The sequence below is a fragment of the Misgurnus anguillicaudatus genome, chromosome 17, assembly GCF_027580225.2.
Source record: "Misgurnus anguillicaudatus chromosome 17, ASM2758022v2, whole genome shotgun sequence".
Classification (NCBI taxonomy): Eukaryota; Metazoa; Chordata; class Actinopteri; order Cypriniformes; family Cobitidae; genus Misgurnus; species Misgurnus anguillicaudatus.
Window position 1 is genome coordinate 32339153 of NC_073353.2, and position 24258 is coordinate 32363410.

Sequence of the window (24258 nt, forward strand, 5' to 3'; positions counted from 1 at the left end):
GGCTATAATTACTCAACACACAAACAAACAAAGCCCACAAGAATTTAAATCCTGAAAAAGGAGGCTGGTAAACACTGGAGATAGGAAATGAAAATTAAGCCATATACCAAAGAATGAGTGCTTTTTAAAGTGCTGTATGAGAAGATTTGGAGACCAATTTGAGTGAAAATGCACCCGATTTAAATCAAACGCTCCCATTATGTGTACATCACTGAAAGGATTTCAATGAGTGTAGTCTGTCTGTACGACAATGAAAGCATTTCAAAATATCTAAATAAAATCTGTGCAAGATCACGTTTTCATATCAGGCAGTAGTTCACATTTTGCTGCAATGCGAGTATTCATTAGGAAAACGTCACATATTAACTTGTTTAATTACATCGAACTTGTCATTCGTCATGCTAATGCATCATTTTAAAATAATGCTTTTATGAGGAGATGAACAGCTGGCTGTTAGTTAGGTTTGGCTGAAAATCAATTACTGCTTGCACCGGCAAAGCATGGTCTACCCATGATGTCCTCCGGTTAGAAGACTCCCACTGGGCCTGTTCACGTAAAGGAGAAGACAAATCCATCAATCTTTCAACCTTCTGTCTCACAGTCAAATCTGAATCAAAGATTGCTTTTCAAACCTGCACAGAGAGGAATCAATGGCACTTCATTTACTTTAAACTTCACTGCTGCCAATTAAAAAAACAAGTCATTTTTCCATCAATGAAAGTCAAAAAGCTTTTCACATTAAGTTTTTATGGCACATTTGTAGCTATGTGATGAAATATACAGCGCTAGAAAATGGTTTTGCTTTGTTTCACTGATGATCATTGAACACATTTATCTTATTTAACAGAAAAATTGAATAAAAAAGGTATAGTACATGCTTTTATTTTATTTATTTATTTTTAGTATTTTGTAGGCACCACAATAAGCTTCTAAATCTGAATCCAATATGTGACCCTGCACAAAACCAGTTTCAAGTCACACGGCTACATTTGTAGCAAACCAACAATACATTGTATGGGTCGAAGTTATCGATTTTTCTTTTATGCCAAAAATCATTAGGATATTAGGTAAAGATCATGTTCCATGAAGATATTTTGTACAATTCCTACTGTTATTAGATAAATGTTTATTTTTGTAAGCGGATGCAGTTGCTTAGGACTTCATTTGGACGACTTTAAAGAGTAACTAAACCCTAAACCAACTTTTTTTGGTTAATGATCTGTAAGAATGGTGCTTTATTAGTGCTGTTCATTGATTTTAGTAAGTTTTTTAGCATTTGGATATAAAGTGTTTCAATACTACAATATATGGTGTAAAAACGTCTGAGTGCTGCCCTCTTCAGGTTGAACGGTGGCTACTGAAGATGAATTTTCCTATTGGATGTTGGGTCCAAAAAATGCCTTGTGACGTAAGCAGGTTCAAGCTCACCACGCCCTTGTTACGATCTCACCACACACTTACCTGTAGTTTGTCCCCTCTATCTCTGTTGGGGTCTGCCCACTTTTCTTGCATTTTTCAAATATTGCCAATGGATGGAGTTAGGCTCTGACCAGGGGTTTAGTTATGCTTTAAAGGCATTTTTTTTTTCAATAGTTAGATTCCAGATTTTTAAATAGTTATATCTCGGCCAAATATTGTCTTAAGTACAAACCATACATCAATGCAAAGCATAACGGGTCATATACAGTATGTTTAATGTGTTCTTAAACCCCTGGTCACCATTTTAAAGGAAAACACCACCGTTTTTCAATATCTTACTATGTTCTTACCTCAACTTAGACAAATTAATACATCCCTATCTTTATTCAATGCGTGCACTTAATCTTTGTACAGCGCGTCGTAAAAGTGTTAGCATTTAGCCTAGCCCCATTCATTCCTTAGTATCCAAACAGGGATGAATTTAGAAGCCACCAAACACTTCCATATTTTCCCTATTTAAAGGAACTGTATGTAAGAAATGGATATCAATTAATCATAAAATGGCCCTGATATGTCACTAGATATTAAGAAATCATTTTCATTAGAAAATATTTATATCACTGACAACAGTGGTCTGGCCAGGATATTGTCATTTAAAAAGTGGAGTTGCAGCCCTCAACTGATGTTTATGTTGTCATGTTGTGTATTGGCCACCAGTTGTGTGATTGCGGTACCAGTTTTAGCCACAATCCTACATACTGTTCCTTTAAAGACTGTTACATGAGTAGTTACACAAGTAAGTATGGTGGCACAAAAAACTGCGATTTTTAAGCGGATAAAAATGAGAACTATATTGTATGGTGAAAGAGGACTTGGTTTGCAGCACTTCGATTTTGGACGCAGTAATATTGAAGGAAGTTTGAGCGAGAGGGGGAGTAGTCAAGAGTGATGATGTTACTGCGCGCCAAGGTCGAAGTGCTGCAAACTAATTGCTTTTCTGCTTAAAAAAATCGCCGCATTTTATTTTGTGCCACCATACTAACTCGTGTCACTACTCATGTAATGGTCCATTCCCACCAGCCGCGGTAGAGGCGGCAAAAATGCGCTATTCACGCGTAGTCGGACGCTTGAACATTTGAGTTCACTCGCTTCATTCGCGCGTGAAAGCTGTGTGTGAAATTTTAGTCATTCGAGACATTCACGTGGAAATTTGTGTCATGAGAGCGACTCCGCTAAGACTTCGCCACTCCGCTCACTTCAATTAATCACGTCACTACTACAGCAAGGTCTTGATTGGTTAACGTGGCGTGGAAATTGGCCGAAGTTCAGATTTTTCAACTCGATGCCTAATCCCGTCTTTGCATTGACTTAACATGTAAATTACTCGCGCTTGCCGCGTCTACCGCGTCTGGTGTGAACCCTACATAAGAGTCTTTAAATAGGGAAAACATGGAAGTGTTTGGTTGCTTCTAAATTCATTCCTGTTTAGATCCTAAGGAATGAATGGGGCTATGCTAAATGCTAACACATTCACAACGCGCTGTACAAAGATGAAGTGCACACATTTAATAAAGATAGGTGTGTACTAATTAATCTAATTTGAGGTACGAACATAATAAAATATTGAAAAACGGGGGAGTTTTCCTTTAAGAATGGTTACAGTTATGTTTCCACTCAAGCCTGTTTCGACACGGCACATTTCAAACCGTGCTCGACCTGGAATTCTCAACATGGAATAGTTAGGATTGGTCATTGTCTGTTGCCTGGCTGGTTTCTCTTTGTAGCAAGTAAAGCTCATTTCTTGAGGGACATAAACACAAATCAGGTAAAAATAGTCCTAATACAAAACATAAAAGATAATCCCCTATAATTCACTCACTATTTACATCGCATACCAACTTGCATACCCTTGCATTACGAAGGCAACGACTGATGTGTTTGCATTACATTTCAAAGAACGCTATTATCAGCCCACACTTGAAAATGAAATCGGCACAGAATGGAACAATAACGCAAAAATAATGGTTTGGTATGGAAAATCAGCTTTAGTCTTGTCTTGCTCCAATAAATTATTTATATTCTTCCAGTAACCCTCTTTTGTTCAAAGACATGCGTCCTCACTTTTCCCAGGCGTTTAGCATGTTAAATTTCATTGTATTTGCCGCAAATATTATTGTCTTTCAGAGACTCTTGTGTTTGTCTATTGTAATTTGATCCTGGTATATTAACAGGTTCAATGATGACTGCTTATGAATTGTTTAACATCTTAAAATGGAAAATCGACTTGCCTTGTATTCCGCAGTTGGAGACTGACCCAGAATGTACAGTACAATAACATCACAGGACTCAGACAAAAGGATCACATATTGTTGACTGACACAACACAACACACACAGATAGCAATTAATCTGTACAATTTTAAAATGCTACATCATTAGATGATATCAAGCAGGGCATCTAAGTCATTACAGGTGTAAACAAAAGGTGCATTTAAATGCAAATATTGTCTCCAGTCCCACATAGTAATAAAAACATCCATCTGGCTTTGCTCACGAGTTTTTGTGTCCAGCCATCTGCTTTTCCAGTACAAAGCCTAAATCACCTGATTGGATGAGTAAGTGCTCAGCCCATTGGCCTGTTTAATTTAAGGACACATCTTGTAGATTTTTGGGGCAACATTGACTGTTGATGTACATTTGTGTAGTATAATGTTACTGATTCTCATATTGTAACAGGTTGCAGAAAGACATCAAACTAAACCCAACTTAGAGCAACCTTTAATAAAAACCAGCATTTATAACATGAATCAGAATTGAACAGTGGTAAATGGTATAAATGAGATGTCATTCTACTTTGACATAAAGTCAGTCTTCTTCCTGAAGCACACTAGAAGACAAAGCATTTGCTGCGGTTCATAATGCACAAATCAAACCCACTTACAATGCTTATGATTTCTGACACGATTTTCCATGCATCATTTTCTATTATAACCCTGTATGTGGGCAGAGACAAATCATATTGAAGAGTGAAATTGCTCATGGTAACATTAAATCCTGTTTCATCTTGCCTACACTCTACTACAGTATCTCACAGGAGATGGATGGCATATAATCGTGTGCCTTCACTCGTAGTCACCACATCACATCACTGCGTATGCTTTAACGTATGCTTTGAGTCACCAGACATGACCGCATCACATTCATCTGATGCATACTGCACACAGTCTGCACAAACTAGTCTAGTAAGTGCTAATCTGATTGGCTGATTCATTTGTAATTGATCCAATTACAAGTCAATCAGATGGGAGCTGGGTAATCAGTTGAATTTACTTATATACACTAAAAAAAAATATTCATTCAATTTACTCAGTTTTTTAAGGTAAGTGGTTGCAATAATTTTTTTTAGGCTACATTTAAACAAAAGTTTTTGTTTTTGTTTTGTATTTCTAATTGTTTTGTTTGTTGCAGCTTAAATAAATTGATTGCTACCACTTACCCTAAAAATTGAATAAATTGAATGAATATTTTTTTTCAGTGTAGTCAATGTAGCTGGTGTTAACTCTTTACCTGCCATTGACAAGTTATCTCATCAATTAAGAGAAACATTCCCCTGCCAATAACGCTTTCCTGATGAGTTTTTATGGTAATCTGTAATTTCGCTATTATCCACTAAATGACGCTAATACCCAATTCATAAAAAATCTGAAGCAAAAACTAATTTAACAACATTTTAAATCCATGTATGTTTTGATCATCGTTCTGAATCTGATCTCTAACCAAATTCCTTTACAAAAATGCAATTAGTTCAGCTTTTTGCTCAAAATTTTGTATTTTTGAAGAAACCTACCTCTATTTAAGAGAACAAATGAAGATAAGATACAACTTTTTTCCGGTATGTAGGCATTTTGTAAAACTTTTCTAAAAATCATTGTTGCCGGGCAACTTTTCCAAATAAGGCTGGCTGGGAATGAGTTAATTTGCTATAATTATTTGTTTGATAATTTGAGTAAGAAAATATGCCAAATATTACTTGTAGGAGTTATAATTTCTCATATTTATCTGAAATAAAAAATATTCAAAACAGACTGAATCCTGATGAATTGCAATCACAAATAACATTTCCACAAAGTTAACTTTTTTATCCGTCTTTAAAATGCTAAGCAAAGATCGGCTATTTATTTTTAAGAAAGAAAGGGAAAATCCAGTATGCATAATGCACAAAGAGTCACGCTGTGCCTTTGTCATCACTCACATCGTTTATTTGTGTGATCAAATTATAAATTACAGCATATTACTGTAAAGTTGTATATTTGGAAAGATGCTAACCCTTTAATTACAGTAGCTGCAATGTGTTACTGTACCTATATATCTGTTCCTATTTTACAGACTTTTAGTCAGCTGTCAGGACCAAGGCAACAGTATGGACACACAATATAGGATTATGCATTTTGCTTTTAAACGTGTATAATCAATTTAATGCTACACTGTAAAAAAAATCCGTAGAAATTGCAGCTGAGTTGCCGGTAATTTACCGTAGATTTAAATTTATGTTATTTACCAGCAACATTTTGTTCAAAGTTAAATGAACATTAAACATTTACAAGTCTTTGTCTTTACAGAGTAAAACTAAAAAACAGCATCAAGCAAAACATTCTGGGAAACAAAATCTGAAGCAAAAAACAGAAAAAGGTTGTTGATGATTTCTTGTTCCCAGAATGCTTTGCATGAGGCTGTTATTGTATAGTTTTATTCTGTAAAGATAAAGACTTGTTAATATTTAAAATTTATTTAACTTTGAACAAACTCTTGCCAGTAAATAACATAAATGTAAATCTACGGTAAATTACCGGCAACCCAGCTGCAATAACATTGAAATTTTTACGGACTTTTTTTACAGTGTATACTTAAAGAGCTTTGTATTTATGGAAATGTAGAATCGTAACTGTGGGTTAACACCAGACACGTTTGAGGCGTTTGAATGCTCAATTTGCGCAAATGAGGTGGAATCGCGTCTACGACTGCACCACGCTAAATGTCCATTCACGCTGCAAGACCTCCAGACGCGCGTCAACTCCTCTTTACATTGACTTAACATTGAAATCACTCGCGCTTGATGCCTCTACCGTGGCTGGTGTGAACGCAGCATTATAGGCAAATGTGTAGTTTCTGGGAGGGAAATCAAAACTAAAAATGACTCTTCTCCAATATATAAACAAATGTACTTAAACGACAGTTGACACTTTAACCCCTTCAATGTTCAAACCAAATCTACGCCCTTTCATACTGGATTGTAGCATGAGGGTTTTGAATAAGTCAATAATAGCCTGTGGCTAATGTAATTACAGCGAGAAATGTAATGCATGCTAGGTGACAGTGAAAGCAAAGCACGTGACAGTCAAAGGGTAATGTTCATTAAAAACCTGTCATGAAAATAAATTAAACTTATTCTAACACACATCTGGCTTTCACTTGCGGGAAGTCTGGACAGTTTAGATTAATAGACAGATCCACACATATGTATTTTCCACAACATATACATGCATGGAGGTGTAAGAGGATAATGAAAGCATTTTTCACCATATACTTTAACATGTGTTTAAAGATTAAATCAGAGCGATGTCGGATTTGCTGGTTGTTGATGAATAACAGCTGTGAATTATCACAACGCGCTTAAGCAGACACGTCACAGGAAAAAAGTGAACAGTGTCCCAATGATTGCAAAGTAAGCTAACGTCGTTACTAGTGCCCGAACCTGCATACACAATATACTGATTTACGACCTCAAGAGCTAGGGAGCGGACTGAGACACAGCCATAAACTTTAAAGGACCACAGCTATTTTGCATACTGTAGTAGGTCCCAGCATGGACACCCATCTGGGTGATTCTCACAGAATCCAGTGTCCATTCTCACGAAATTCGTGTCCAGCATCCAGAATTTAAAAAAACAACAACCCTTGAAGCCGTTTTTTTGTTGCACATATAAAATTAAGGTCTGAACTTACTATAATCATTATTTAAAACATATTTCCTATAAAATTATTTATATATTTTTTTTGTTTATCATTATAAAAATTATCATTACCGCAACATGACATTACACTAAATATGCGCATTTACAAACTCGTGTTTCGGTAATGAGAACTAAAAAGATGTCTAGGTACTATGACAAACAAAATTTCAACTTTTATCTGGAGAGAAAAAAATAAAAACTGCTTACCTGATAGCCATCTTGAGCGTAACAGTCAATTATGTCCCTTCCAACATTTATTTTTTATAAAGTTAGTTCATTGAGGGCTTAAAAAATGATTGAAAATTGTTGCGGAGGATGAGAAAATATTTCTTGGACCAGGCGCGGAGCTATGGGCGGGCCGGGAGTGGATCACCAAACCGGGGTTTGTATTGACAGCTGGCCCGCCCAATCAGAAATGTAAAAAATTACTACTCTGTATAGACGGGTTGCACGGCGACGTCACTAACTGGTTGCGCGCGCAACCAAGAGGCAGAAAGAAGAGACGTGCATTGTGTTGTATGCTAGTAGCGGTGTCTGTAAGTCAAAATGCCAAGGAATTGTTGCGTGGAAAATAGTACCAACAGAGTCAGTGCTGGGTGCATGATGTTAATATACCAGTAGATGCGACTATTACGTTACTAGCCTACCATTATAATTCATACATGTATCACAGTAACACTCCAAAGATAAAGACAGAAAAACAGATCCAACTAAAATCAAGTTTTATTTATATACAAACAATAAAGAACGCTTCAATAATTAAGGTTGTTGCAGTAGCGGATCAGTTCACCGATCAGGCTTTCTGCCTCCTGGATGCGCGCGCACCCTGCAATGTTTGTAAACTTGCAACCCCTCTATAGTTAGACATGGATACTACTTCACATGGTGTATTTTATCTATTGCATGTTATGTTAAAAACAGTAAAATTATAAGTAAGCCTTATAACTATTTAAAAATTATTATAAAGAAGTTGAATGTTGCGTTACATTATGGTTCTAATGAGAAAAATATTCCCGAGAACTTTTTTTGCAAGCAAGTGGAAAACGTATTTTGAATAACAACACATAAATATGTGCTGCGCGCTTTCCTCTCCATAACATAAACAAACAACAAATATGACAGCGGGGTAAAAAATAGAAAGAAAAGATCTGATCACAGTGATGTTGTTTGATATACCCTACCAGCTCTCTAACTCAGCACTATAAGTCACGCCACGTTTATTGCTACACTTTATACAATATAGCCTATTGCTTTTAAGCAACAAATAGCCTATCATAACAACCTATAAGCCTACTGTGTAATTGAGACATTAATTTAAGAAATGCATTAAAAGCAGAAAGACGTAGGCTGCGGAAATATAGTGGGTTCACTTCAATCCACACCACAGACGTTCTTGGTTTGCTTCTTATTTATTAAATCGAGGCAATTGTTTGATTAAACATTGATTAATATTAAGATACAATTTATACAAAACGAAATTCACTTTAAAGAAAGTCTTTCTACAAAACAAACCTATGCAGGGCTCGCAAAATCGCTACCCCGAAGTGCCGGGGCTATGGCGAATTCCTGTCGGGCTACGAAAATGTATCTGCGCCCTGCCTGTCGGGCGGAGGAAAAAATATTGTAATGTGTTTGCATTCTCTCAGATTTAGTTAGATAATTATATTGTATGTAATTCGGTGTCATCTTGTTAGTCATTACTATCCCCACTAACAAGTAAAACTGTCAGGAAATGAAGTGAAAGCATAATTAAACCCATTATTCCTTTCGTGTTCACGTCTGATATGCGCGCTCCGCTCTTCACACGTAGGCTACCCGATTGCTCTTATGCTCATCAAAAGTATATTAAATGTTTATTTATTTGTCATTTCGTTTAACCTCAGAGTCAAACATTATTCTAGCAATTCCCTTTTTCTTTCTTTATTTAGTAAGTTAACTTAAATATGTGAGAACGAAAATATATTTTTAGTGATTTGCATGAAGAGAATATGATGTTAGAAGCTTCATTATAAGCATTTAGTAGCTTAATTTATTTAAACAGTTTTAATGGGCTATTTTAAATAGTATTAGGTTTTTTGTGTTCATTTATATTTCTTGTCACTGTGTGCAGGTTCTTTTTTGTAGGCTATGACAGCCCAATAATTAATTTTTTTTAACAAAAAGGCTTAATTAATGTCATGTTGCATTACAATTTGAAGTATATCAATAATGTCAAAAATGTGACGTGCAGTTCGTGTGTGTGTGTGTATGCTGTTTAAATTAGTGTTCTCACCAATACGCTTGTAATTCCTGAAGTTTTGACGAATTTTATAGACTTGTTATAGTGAAAGTGACACCCATAGATTCAGGCCCACCCGGACTTAATCCATGCCCACCCATATGTCACGTTCTGCATCCGCCACTGTCTTGGACACATTTATATTCCTTATTATTGTCTACATTTACCAATAATCACCAAATACCACATGTTTCTTTACTGTTAATGTTTATGCACTGAAGTTTTTTATTTTTTAGATTTTTTAATTATAAATGTATCATGTCAAAAAAACTAAATCCATGTCATGGACACGTTGCGGTAATGAAAATTTTCCCCTTAAATGTGGAAAAAATAAACAAAATTCGGTTTGTATGATGTCATTTGAAATCATGTGCAAAATAGTACATGAATAGATGTTTGTAACTGTATGATTCTTTTTGATACTCTTACTTTGCATTTACTTTTTATCAAAATGTTTCATGACACCTCATAAGTCTAATTTTGTGAGAATCACCCATCTGCTTCCAACCTCATATCAGACAAGACAAGCCAAAGAATCTACTGCTAAGGCAAAGAAACAAATAAGGATTCCCTCAGTAATAAAGTGTAGTTGTGTTTAATCTTTGCTTGTGGCAATAAGTGAAATGTGGAGTGCAAATTAATGTTGTTTCTACATGGGCCAGGGGCCTGTTGGAAGTTTAGGCAGACCCAAAGTGGGTGGTAAATTCTGTTTAAGACCAAAACTGTGCAGAAGAGTTTAAGAGACGCAAATGTTGCATTTTTAAACTGCATTTTAAGTAGGAAAAGTTGAGGCTAAAGTGAGATGAATATAAACAAACATACTGAGTAATAAACTGACTGAAAAATATTAAGCCATCATGTACTTCTCTTTGGCAACTACTTTACAGGATCAAGCCACACTTAAAACATCCTGAGTGTATTGATTTTTTATTGTAATTTTAAAGATTATTAGGAGGACAAACACTGCATGGTGCAGCTCTGTCCATCACCTGCCAAAATATATCTCACCTATTTGCATCTCAGGAAACATCATTGAAAGACACTGACATCTCATCAAAATCTCATTCCGGCCTTGTGTTACCTCCTTATAAATTTTAATGATTTGGGAGTAGATTATTCCACGTACAATGCAGTTAAACAAATTTCATTTCCCCTCGGTGCTCTGCAACTCTGAATGCCCAAGACCCGCAAGGCGCTTTCTTTCTTTCTTTACACTGATGATAGCTTGCGGAGTGTCCCGATAGATCAATCTATCAGCAAGGTGCCCACATTAGGCATGCTGGTGGGCGAAATCTTTTTTTTTTGTTTTTTTTTAAACAAAGCGTCTATTCAGGTCCATTACTGCACCATTGATTTTCGCTCTAGGAGGTGGGCAGGGACTCCTTACTGAATATTTATGAATACATTGTGTCTCAGGTCCCATGATATAAGGTTTAAGTAAAAAGAAAATTATTTTTAAGTAAAACATTTTGAACTTATAAAATGGGGTCTGCTAAGGCCACTAAAGGTAAGGAATGGGATGTTTATTCAAAGTCTCAACAGACCTTTGCAGGAGTGCCAAAGAAACTAAAGCACATAGGGGATTATCATGCTTCTGGGTTTCGTGTGCGGGACTGACTTTGTGCATGTCCACTTCCGGCGCAGTTTGGTTAGGTATCTAACATCCTGTTAGGCAGTAAGTGAACGAAGTACAAATACTTCGTTACTGTATTTGAAGGGATAGCTCACCCAAAAATGAAAATAATGTCATTCATGTCGTTTCAGACTTGTGGGACCTCTGTTCATCTTCGGAAACACAGATGTTTTAGATTTATATTATCAGTGGGTCAGTTAGAATGTGTTGAAGCATCAAAAATACATTTTGGTCCAAAAATAACAAAAATAACAAAAATTACGACATTATTCAGCATTGTCTTCTCTTTCGCATCTGTTTTGAAGCGCATGTGCGAGACTATAGTCACGTGACTGCAGTGACGCAGATGACGTACAACGCGGCTGACGTGTTATCTGGCCCAAGCTGTTTTTTGTGTGTTTTTTTGTGGCCCTGGCTTTGTTTACAGTCTGAGGGAGATGCACGCTGTAAGTTTGAAAAAAAAATGCAAACATGTCTGAGGATAATAGGGATGCACCGGTTGACCGGCCATAAATCGGAATCGGTTACGATTTACGGCCGGTCAACTGGTGCATCCCTATTTTTTGTATTTTTTCGGCCGATTTTTCCCAAAGTGCCCCCTGCGTGCACAGACTACATTTTTAATCATTCGCAGACATGTCTTTTGTGTGAAAGTGTTTCGAAATATGTGCGCAGGAGGTTAAGATTGCAATCCGACAAGTTAATCGCGGAGAAACAACAGTAAATTCGCAGGTCTCTCAAGTCTCACGAATTCCCTGTGAGATACACCCATTTTAGTCAGTTCATGCATGCAAGACCTTCAACCCTCACTACAACCATACAAGTCATGGTCTCATTTAAGCACTTATGTTGTATTGAATGTAGCCTACTGCACAGTTACTGCTGTTAATTTCAGATAGTTACAGTTATTGTCTTCAATAGCCAAAACCAAGTTTAGCCTGTTAAATACCAAATAAACATTTTGCTTATGTATACTTTTATTCTTTCTTGTTTGAGGCTTGATAAGAATTTAAAAAATTGGAAATCGGAATCGACCAATTTGCTTGTTAAAAAAAACTCGGTATAAAAATCTGCCATGAAAAATCAAGATTGTGCATCCCTAGAGGATATCACGTCATCCACGTCACTGCAGTCACGTGACGTTAGTCTTGTGCATGCGCTTCACAACAGACACGGAAGAGAAGACAATGCTGATTAAAGTCATAATTTTTTTTTTATATAGAAAAATTTCATTTTCTTTAAATTTGATAGTAGCCTTTTTGTCCCCGTAAACATTAGGGCTGTCCTCGACTAAGGATTTACATATTCGAATCAGAATTGTCGAATCTTTTCAAAGTCGACCGATAGTCGAATCATCTGTGTGTGTGTGTGCATGGGTTGGGAGGGGGTCAGACCAGGTACAAATTGGTAACTCTTATTTTCTTTCACAAGCAGCACACATAAACAACTTTCTGATAAAGTGACCAAAAACTGTCTTTCAAGTGATGAACGAAGACAAAACTGACGATGCATTTATATATTTTTAAGGTAAAATGTAAGGCAACATGTTGTTTAATTATTCCTCATAACATATTAAAGCCACGATCTACAGAACATCACACAAAAAATATTTTGATAACTAAACCTAAAAATATAACAAAGGTGATCCTGCCTTGGAAACCTCGGCTAATTCAGTGTTTTTATTTAATTTGGAGATTAAGCTCGTCAAAGCAGTCATGACCAAAAAAAACGACAAATGAGAAATAATTTGTGATTGTTACTGCAAATTATAAAAACTAAGCTTTATATACAATTCATGAAAACACTGAAATTAATGATTTTATAGACACGACACGTTATTATGTAGCACAGAAATACCTGCTTGCTTTCACTTTGATCATCTCCATTCACTTTAGATACAGAAACAACTGATGATATTATTTATTTCAGGAATCTCTTTTCTATCATTTGAAAGTGAACACCAACCATAATATTAAATCACAAGAAAGACAGTCGTGTCAGGCATAAATATAGGTTCGGTGCAGATATTTTCCGTTTCATCACGGAAATTTAAAGAAACGGCTTACCTATTTTCAGGGGCGGACTGGCCATCTGTGTGATCTGGAGAATCACAGAGCGGCCGGTACTAAGGACGGCCGGTGGGCCGGCCCACCACCCGCCACGCACGCAGTCATTACCTGTTTTTTTTCCCCCACTAATCTGTTTCACACTCCAGTACTGTAGGTGGCAGTAATGCACCTTTAAGTTGGATGCCAGCTGCACTGGCCGTGGCCGCCAAGTAAGGAGAAGAAGTGGTATGAGGAGGAAGAAAAACCGAGAAAAACCAACAGCAAAGACGTTAGATAGAAGTAGAACATAGAAGCATAGAAACAAACAAACAATATGCATAACGCGGCCGCTAGTAAAAGGCGGAAAGAAAAGGGTGGGGCTGAGAAGGCGAGAGAAAAAAAATTGCGGAATTTAGATGGTGAAGCAGCTAAATGTCACAAAATAACTGAACTATTTAGTTGCAGAACAAAGCGACCTGTTGAAGAAAATCCTTATCCCCCAACATTGAGTAAAATTCCATTGCTGGATTGTTTTTTTAGGTGAGTATTCAAGTTAAACTGTATATTAAAACCTCTTTACTTTGTGATTTATCATATAACTCATACAGTACTGTGTTGTGTGTTTCAGATACCTGTTTTGTATTGATTCAGCCAGAGGGACTGCAGTGTGTTGAGACCTCCATTTACATGTGAGTATTCAAGTTAAACTGTATATTAAAACCTCTTTACTTTGTGATTTATCATATAACTCATACAGTACTGTATTGTGTGTTTCAGATACCTGTTTTGTATTGGTTCAGCCAGAGGGACTGCAGTGTGTTGAGACCTCCATTTACATGTGAGTATTCAAGTTAATCTAGAATAATATGCTTTTAACACAACATCTAGTCAACATCAGTGCTATTGCTATAATTTGGATGGGATAGTATCATGAGCCACAATTAAAGTCTTGTGACACTCATGCCAGGCGTTATTGTTGTTGTCGAGTTTCCGCACTCCGATTGCTTTGGGCCGGGCCTAGTCAAAGTCCAGGGGCCTCATTTATCAAACGTGCGTACGCACAGAAGTGTGCGTAAAGTGTGCGTAGGAACAGTTTTACGCAAAGTGTGGAATTTATCAAATTGCACTTATACGTAGAAATGTGTGTAAATATACGCACACCTCTGAGTATGCGTACGCAGAGCATCTAGTGGTAGAATAGCGATACTACACAGGACCCTGTTCCAGTGAGTAAAGAAGTGTCTATTTATTATCCACAAGCAGGTGTTAAAAACGATTAATGTCAGTATGGTAACAGCAAATAATTATAATGATTTATTTGTGATATGTATCTTTATCTGTGAAAGCTCTACATGTGATTTGTATAAATGAAGTCTCCGGTAAATGCTTGACACAGTGCAATGGCTTATCTTGCGATATTGGAAGACTTGGCAAATAATCCATTCCGCCGGTAGCGCGTTTTCAAAGATCGCGCCAATGATGCTGATTATATATGCTGCTGTTTAAGGTGGAAAGTTGTCCTCCTCCAGTTGCACTCGTTTCACGTCGGTGTGCTGTGACGCGTTTTTTTCCCCTGATAATTTAATGTCAAACAACTTTTTTTATTTCTGAAAGTGTTCTCTCCCCCTTATATTCAATGGAAACTCACTGGTAACATGTTCCCATGTAGATTTGTTTTCTTTTGTTAGTTATTCCTCCCGCACTAAGTAAACCAATCAGGATGTGTTATTAGGATTTATCCTCATCCACCAGTAACTCAATTTCTGTGTCTGTAAAATTCCTCTTTTACGCTCTCTTTGTCATTAATGCGATAAGGGAAAAAGCACAACCACGTGACATATAACGGGAGGTGTTGTCACCATACATGGTTCATTGGAGGCGTTTCGGAATGCAAATGACTATGAACGTGCACGAGCATGGTGCTTAAGAACAAGTGGGATTTATCATCAAGGATTACTTACTGATGTGCGTACGAACCACGTGCGCACGTTTGATAAATCCCGATTTTTTTGTACTTAGGCACATTCTAAATTTCATTCGTAAGTACAAATATAGAACATTTTCTACGCAATGTTGATAAATGAGGCCCCAGGGCTGTTTTTTAGTCCCAGTCCGTCCCTGCCTATTTTGTAGTTTAACTTTTGACAAGATAACCATATGTTTTAAATACATTTAAAAAACTTATACTCATCGAAAACATCCGTTTTTTAATGTTTAGTTTGATGAACTTCTAAATATGAGACGCAGAGCACCTAGCACGTTCGGCTAAATTGCATGCGCAAGCATGGCCAGCACGCAATAGTGCAAAATCTATACAACAAAAAGCAATCCAAAATGTACAGACTTTGGAGATTTAGAGATTAGATCAGAATTTACGTTTATAATAAATAAATTTTTTAAATAAAATAAGGTCAGAAGTAACAAAGTGCAGAACAAATGTGCAAAATGCCTCAAGTGCACGAAAACAAAACACAAGCCAAATAGATACATCAGATAACCCAGAGTGATTTATAAATAAAATAAAATAAAATAAAATAAAATAAAATAAAATAAAATAAAATAAAATAAAATAAAATAAAATAAAATAAAATAAAATTAAATAAAATTAAATTAAATTAAATTAAATAAAATTAAATTAAATTAAAATAAAATAAAATAAAATAAAATAAAATAAAATGAAGAAATTATTTAAAGAATGAAAGTATAGCCAGAATTGCCAGCTTTTTCTTTTAAATGTAGAAACAAAGAGGCAATGGTTTATTAACATAGGAACCTCTTATGGACGTGTAGCCCTGTCACAGGGGTTGCTGGATTTATACACGCATTTTAAAAATATTTATTGAAAGCTGATACTTCACATATTATTTGCAGAATTATAATAATATGCTGTATATTCATATATTGGAAGAAAGCTGTTATATGTGAAATCAGAGTTGTGCACAGTGCTACCATATACGCCAAAATTACAGGATCCTCATTTCATAACACATCTGCGACGATTCGACTGCGAGATTGGTAGTCGAATCAGGCTTCTCCTAACGATGCATCGAATCTTCGACTATACGGGGTCACCCCTAGTAAACATACACACACACCGAAACGTACCGAAACCGTGACCCTAAAACCGTGGCACACACCAAACCGTTAGTAATTTGAACCATTGCACCCCTAACATATTTGACATTAAATTATTAAACCAAATAGCGTCTTTGTGACATCTTGTCTTATCTTAAAACCGAAAACAAAAGTTTTTCCTCGCAGAAGGTCTGCATTTGTTAAAAACAGCACATATTTCAAATCAATATTTATTGTTCCTTACCTTACTTATGAGGTAAAAAGACGTGTAATAAGTGAGATAATGTACAGGCAGCAGGTTGTTATCGTGAAATAAGCCCCTTCAGTTTGATACACCTGATCACACTGTCAGGACTTATTTCTGCGATATCAACCAGCTACCTATACGTTACCCCTTATATAACAACGTCCAATGTTACTGTTTTAATGAATACTAGTAGTTTAGTACGTTTTTTAAGATTTGGATATAAAGTGTTTCAATACTACATGGTGTAAAAACGTCTGAGTGCTGCCCTCTTCAGGTTGAACGGTGGCTACTGCAGTTGAATTTTCCTATTGGATGTTGGGTCCAAAAAATGCCTCGTGACGTAAGCTGGTTCAAGCTCACCACGCCCTTGTTACGATCTCACCACACACTTAGTTCGTCCCCATATCTCCGTTGGGATCTGCCCACTTTTCTTGCATTTTTCAAATATGGAGTCAGGCTCTGACCAGGGGTTTAGTTACTCTTTAACAGTTGTGTCCAAATTGGATTATAAGACACCGAATTCTATAATTGGAAGTTGCAGACACAAATGTTAAGTTATTTTCCTCTACATCTTTTTAAATTATGTAAGGTCTGGCGAACACAGATGACCCATCACTACAGACCCACTAAGTTCCAGGGCGAAAAAGTAGCTAATGAGCTTTTGTGTAATTTATCACACCTTAACAGCACAACAAACACATATTTCATGTGCGTTGCGTGCCATAGCTTTGCACAGACAAAGTTCTCCGAGACTGAAGACAGTGGTGATTTTTCTCTAGAGAGAAATTGCAGTATTTCAGAGGTGTCATGTTGTGAAAACTAGCTTTAATTCAGAACAGTTGGCCATAATTACCATAAGCACTTTCTTGCAAAGAGCTTTCATGTTAAGTCAGAGGAGGAGAAGAAACATTATCTCACTGCGCAATCTCAGGATCCGCATAAGCGGCTGTAACCGTTCCTTCGGAAATTATTCATGTGGATTTTTCTCTCATTGCTCTTTACATTGCATGAAACGTTTAACCTTACAACATGTTGAAAGTTGACAAAAACACTTGCATGCAAATGCAAGGCCGCTGCATCAAATCATGAGCTTGGAACAAAATTAAAATCGTCTCCCTTATACACTGGAGTGTAAAAATGGTGGTCCCGCTTACAGATACCTTTCTGGCAGTTGATCAGTTTCTGTTGAACTAAAAATGACATGACTACCACATGCTGTCTCTGCATTTCACCCTCATGTCCTTTTAACAGATTTGTGCTAAATGCCTTATGACCTGTAATTGCATTGGTAATCAGAAATGGGCGATAATCACCGTCATGTAGAAAATATGAATGACCCCTTAGAGACACATGCACCTCAGAGACTAATGGTAATAGCTCACATTCAATCTGTTTTCAAGTCTACCATTATACTGTGTGTTACCAGATGTTTACTGCCTCACATAGAATATATGTGATGCCTTTTTCACATCAGCTCTGTTTTAAAATCCAATATGGTGCCTACTAAGCCTAACCATCATGAGATATATTGTATAAAATTGATTCGCAATGCCACACAAATAGCGTTTGCATGGGAGAGTAGACTCACATTTGATTACAACAGATAATGGCATTGGTATGTTGTTAAATAATCTAATACTCCTGTATGAATAATGTAATAATCCTGCTAAATAATCTGTGCTCCTGTATAGCTCAGTGGTAAGTCATGGGGTCAAACCCAGGGAACACACATGCTGATAAAAAATGTATACCTTGTAATGCACTGTATGCCGCTTTGGATAAAAGCATCTGCCAAATGCATAAAATGTAAATTTAATGCATGTAATACATACAGTGGTAAACACTTTTTTTCCTAGGATTTATTTTCTTAGTAAGCCCCTTGCAGTGCACTACAAGATTGGTTTCTCTGCAAAAACTACATTTAGTTCCTTATTGGCCACAGATATGTACACTAGATGTCGCCTTGGCTACGGCAGTTCATAGTAATTAATGCGTCAAATGGAGCCGCCATCTTGAAATAGGCGAGCCCTGCATCAGCGTCATTGTAGGCAAAGGTGTAACAGAAATAAAATCACTATAAATCGTCATGAATGCGATTTTCAAGGATTTATTTCGTTCCAACGGTCAGACATGTATTTAGCATCCAGAGAAAATGTAAAGTTTTGATATTATTAAAATCTACTTTTTCTAACTATAATGCATAGTGCTAGTAGGCCTAACATCCATACGCAAAACAAAAGTCCAGCATCATTCATGAATTCGAAAGTACAGGCGGAGATAGTAGCATTACTTAGCTACTTCCTATGACAAGACCCCTGTTTCAAGATGGCAGCAGTATTGACGCATGCTTAGAAACCCAAGGCGACATCTAGTGTATATATATCTATGCTTATTGGCTATCTTTTAAGACAGCATAACTACATTTTTTGGAAAACCTGTAATGCTTTAATCCATAGATGCTTTAATCCGCGATCGCGGAGCACAACGCAAAATCAACAAAATGTTGCATTATTTTGCAAACCTGCATAATTTATTTCATTGCAAAATAATCAAAAAATTAAAAAGGTCTTTTTTAATAAAATGATCTAATATTCTGTTTTGATAGAAATGTTATTTTATTAACGCATATGAAGAATCTCTCTTCCCAGCACACTGCACCCCACAATTAACATACAATCACAATCTCCTGACTCTGAGCACATATTACTACATTATCTCTTTAAGACAATTCATTAATTCTAAAGTTTTAGATTGTAAGCGAGTATAATGCATTATTTTCATTAGGATACATACCTGAAAGGTCTGTGCGAAATCTGTGTGGCGCACCTGCTGTCTCACATAAATGCCAAAAACCGGTTGAAGCAATGTCATAATGCATTTCAATTTACTGTTTTGTAGTCCTTATATTAAGTTGTGGGGGCCTTGAGACACAAAAGAAAGGCATCTGTCCACTTCATCTCAGCAAACATGTGTGCATGCTGCGTGCATGTCAGCGTGTGAGGACCAAACTGTTCTCCTTTCAGGCTTTGCACATGAACGATCACATACACGCATAATAATAACATACAAGCAGTGCTTTAAGTGGCCCAAAAGAGGTGCCGGTACTCTATTTTTTTTTTTTTTTTTTTTTGCTGAATCGACGATTATATTTAAGGGGTTTTATATTAAGCAGTCAACAGACGACCTTGTAAAAAATAATAAATCATTTTATAAGTTTGTGGATTTGCTTGAGCTAGAAATAGCTACTTAACATAAATAAAATGTGCAAAAGGATTTGATTTTGAAAAAATACCATTAGAAAGAGCTACTGTAGAAAGAGCTTTTGAACATAAATAAAACGTGCAAAAGGTAGATATGTGAGTAAAATTTTCAGCATGGTTAAATGCTACAACTAGTTGTTCAGATAGAAAGAGCTTGAAAAAAATCTTTAAAATGACACCAAGACCATGTCTATGGGTTAAAGAATAACAAAATACTGGCCATTTGAAACTCGAAAGTCATTTATTTTGTCCCATTGTTTTCCATTTTGTGGATGGTAAAACTACTGTGCACTTCGTTCAAATAAATTGAAATTTCGTTCACTTGTAGTTTAGCAATTAAACTTAATGTATATTACAATTTCAAGAATGTTTTCTGCACATCGCCTGAGGAAATCCGAAGTTGCGTCGAGGGGAACCAAACTGACAGATTATCACGTAAGTTACCTACATAAGGCTTGCGTCTAACCTGCAGCTATCATTCTGGCTTGGTGGGATGTCAGGCAGCGAGTCCTTTGATTCTGACCTTGTTCTTTTACTACTCAGAGTCTAAAACAAGGAGGGCATATTAAGTGTTCATTGTATTTTCATTTTAACCGAGCAGCTATGGTTGCGCGTTTCACACACAAACACACACCTCTCCAGTCCAGAGCACGTTGACACTGACTGACCGACGCATGCGCTTTTAACTTGTAAACGCAAGGGTGTATGGGTAATGTAGTCTTTGCTCTCGGTGGGACGAATTAGGAAGCGTGCATTAAGGGCGCTCTGAAAAGCCGCAGCGCAGCCAAAGGATTAAATTAAACCTCTGATTTTTAAACAGATGTGCAAATGAGCGTTCCGGTACGCTAAAAGCACGTTCTGGGTGCACGGAGAGGTGGTGGTACGCTCAAGAGCTATTTTTGGAAGTGGCGGTACTGAGTACCGGGGCGTTCCGGCCCACTTAAAGCACTGCATACAAGTAAACACACAGTTTAGGGAAAAGATAGTTTTGGACTTGTGGCTAATGTGCATTGTTGTAGGTCAGTCATTTTCAAACTTTTAAAGAGAAACTAAAAAAACAAGATTAGGTAAATCGCCATTTTAGTGTTGGCGATAAAGATTGATTCATATGTTCTTATTAATATCAAACATTTAACAAACATTTATGCGGCTGAAGTGGTTAGTTATTTTAATAACATTTTAATAACAGGTCTCATTCTTTCTGTGTTTTTGAAGCTTTGATTGTGTTTACAGTGCGAAATATAACATGGGTTCATGTTTCACGTGTAAAAAATGCGGTATTTTTCACACAATTTACACAATTTACTCTTAATCTCTATAGCACTGTTTTCACTGTCCTAAAAACGGGGTGATGTCTTCCTTGCTCTATGAAGTCTCTCCTTCAGAAATACGTAACGAGTTATGATTGTGTAGTTTGTTTAGTGTGTTGTGATTCGACAGCAGCTTAGCTTAGCCTGAGTCGTATTCCTGTGGGCGGAGTTTAGTCAAAAACTCTTATATTGAAGACATTCAGTCAGGAAGTAGAGGGCTGTGGTCCAAAACCGGCCGTTTGCTGTAGGCATTTTGCAGGTATTATTTATGCTATTAGCAACATTACACACTAACTAAAGTTTAAAAATGGGATCAGGAAGAATGTGTTTAAATCATACTGGTGACCCAGTTTTTAAAACCACTGTGTGACAGCTGTCTGTGTTTATCAAAAAACAAAGTGTATCTGTATCTTGAAGTATTTATTTATCATTTAGTTTTTCTGTTCTTATTATATCACTGACTGTATACCTAATTATTTAATTGCTTGAGAACTACCGCCGCAAAATCAGTCATTTTCATTGCAAAATCACAAAAATAAATTGCGAAATCCTGGATGAACTGGGTATTGGATAGAACACACTGATTGGTTAAAATGACCCAACTACTGGGTTACTGTTACTCAACCATGAGTTGAAACAACCAAGCAGTTGGGTCATTTTAACCCAACAATGTCTGCCAAATAAATACATGTAAACGCAATCATCATAAACAGCTACAAACAATAAAACAAGCACGCAAACTATTTTGAACAAGACTTATATCAAACTTTCATGTTTGGTTCAAAATTGTACATTTGTTTTTGTTTTTTCTATATTTGTTGTTTGTTCTGTTCAATATTTATACGTTTGAATTGAATTTCTGTTATGTGAATAGATACAAAGGCATTATTTAGTGAATTGCAGCCATTTTAAAAATTTGATTCCTGTCTCAACATACAAATGTCAACTGCTGTTTCAACTATGCAATTTCATACGAGATGCTAAAGTCTCCAGGGTGTTTATACGCAAATTATTTTGGGTTTTTGAGTCGATCCAAAATAATACGTCTATGCACTCTACATTCTGCTTTGTTGTTTTCAAGTGACTACAATGATCTTTTAAAGAGACGTGTGTCCAAGCATCGATCTGTAACATTTCTCTAAAACCCATTTACTGTTTTAACTTTTGCGAATGGTTATAAAGTTGGCATTTTTGGTGTCTTTCTCACCAACACTGCCAGCTACTATTCTTTCTTTTCATGGTATATGATGAGCCATCTGTTCCTAAGAACCTTCTGGCATTCGCATGCACATGAGCTGAATCCCGAAACAGTTTAAAAGGTGGAAAATTGGATCTGCAGTAACTGTATCAGTCAGGCAGTCAATTTGAATGTGTTTTGCTACGTTTTGGAACTTGGTAGTTGCAGATGGCCCAAGATGTTTACTTGTCTGTCCAAGTTTGGGCCAGTTAATTTTCACCAGATTGGACTATCTAGAAATAAGCTATAAAGCTATGTTCACTTACCAGCTTGGACAAGAAAAGTAAGCAAAGTATTTGTCTTTTTTGCTAATAAACAGATCTGTTATTATATTTATTACAATGGAAATCCAGACGGAAAGCTTTGAGTTCTTAAAAAATTCATAGCTGTAAAGTATGATTTTTCATTTGGTTACTGTAATGCATTTCATGAAGAAAAACTGTATGCAATGCAAACAAACCTAACTGTCCATTTATCATGTCTTATATGAGAATTGTTTGTGAGGTTTCAGCTGAACTAACAGATTTCTATCCAGAATTTGGAAGCACTCCATCAATAATACAGCCCTCACCTGTGTGGACATGATAAGTTCAACCCTGTGGCCCTAACAGAATCAGATACAGTTGCACAAACACTCATTCCCCTTCATGCAGTATAGCTGAAATGAAAAATAAATAAAATGAAACAAAGCAGGAAATTGCAGTGTCATTTTCCCATATGGCCCTATAAGCAGCACATCTAAAAATCCTAATTTCTTTGACTTAATAATGGAGTTATTCATTTGAGGATTTAAAGGAACGGTATGTAAGAAATTTATATTAATTAATCATAAAATAGCCCTGATATGTCACTAGACATTAAGACACTGACAAAAGTGGAGTTGCAGCCCTCAACTGATGTTTATGTTGTCATTTTGTGTATTGGCCACCAGTTGTGTGATTGCAGTACCAGTTTTCGCCACAAGTTTTGTGATTGCAATACCAGTTTTGGCCACAATCCTACATACTGTTCCTTTAAGGATTTCAGTGTAGTTTGCATGTTCTCCATGTGTCATTAGTCCCTTTCACACATACAAGTCTTTACTGGTAATTTACTGGTAAACTGCAGTTAACAGGTCATGTGTGAACAGAACCTTTCCGGTAAATCAGTGTTGCCAATTTACCAGTAAGAGAGGTTGTAAGATTACCAGTTATTTACCGGTAAGCACTATCTGTGAACAAAAAATATAGATTACGGGCATTTAAAATGAACAACACCAGACCGCGCTGACAGCTTCAGGCCAATCATAACGTTTTGATACAGATGACGCATTTTCCCCCAGCACTGTTTATGGACGTTTCCACACACACACTGTTAAAAGTCAAGCACACCTGAAGTTAACATCCACATTTTTTAACAAAGTTGTTTAAACCAGCTTACAATCTATTAGAGGAATTGCCGACGTCCTTGCATGCAATGTTATCGCCTAATGCAATGTTGTTTGGTCACGAGCAACTTCGCAACCGTCAGCGTATGCCACAGATGTGAAAACAACAAAATACGGACCATGAATATGAAGTCATAACCCGCCATTGTTTACAAATACAACACAGTGATATAATATTTCATTGTATATTGCATATAGCGCAGACATTTTGGTGCAAATTCCGAAATATGAGAGAATGCACGGTTGCTGTTACACAAAGTTACAACAACAGAACACGTGCATGGGCATACAGCATCATAGGTAGAGAGAGAGCTT

At 36.5% G+C, this 24258-nt stretch overlaps 1 long non-coding RNA gene across 1 annotated transcript in view; it reads right to left on the reverse strand.

The window, feature by feature from the left end:
• Positions 1–355: 355 nt before the first annotated feature.
• LOC141350207 (uncharacterized) overlaps positions 356–24258 on the reverse strand; it is a 42546-nt gene continuing 18643 nt past the window's right edge. The window contains exon 2 of the long non-coding RNA XR_012358197.1: positions 356–545. This is a non-coding gene — a long non-coding RNA (uncharacterized lncRNA). The remainder of the gene's footprint in view (positions 546–24258) is intronic.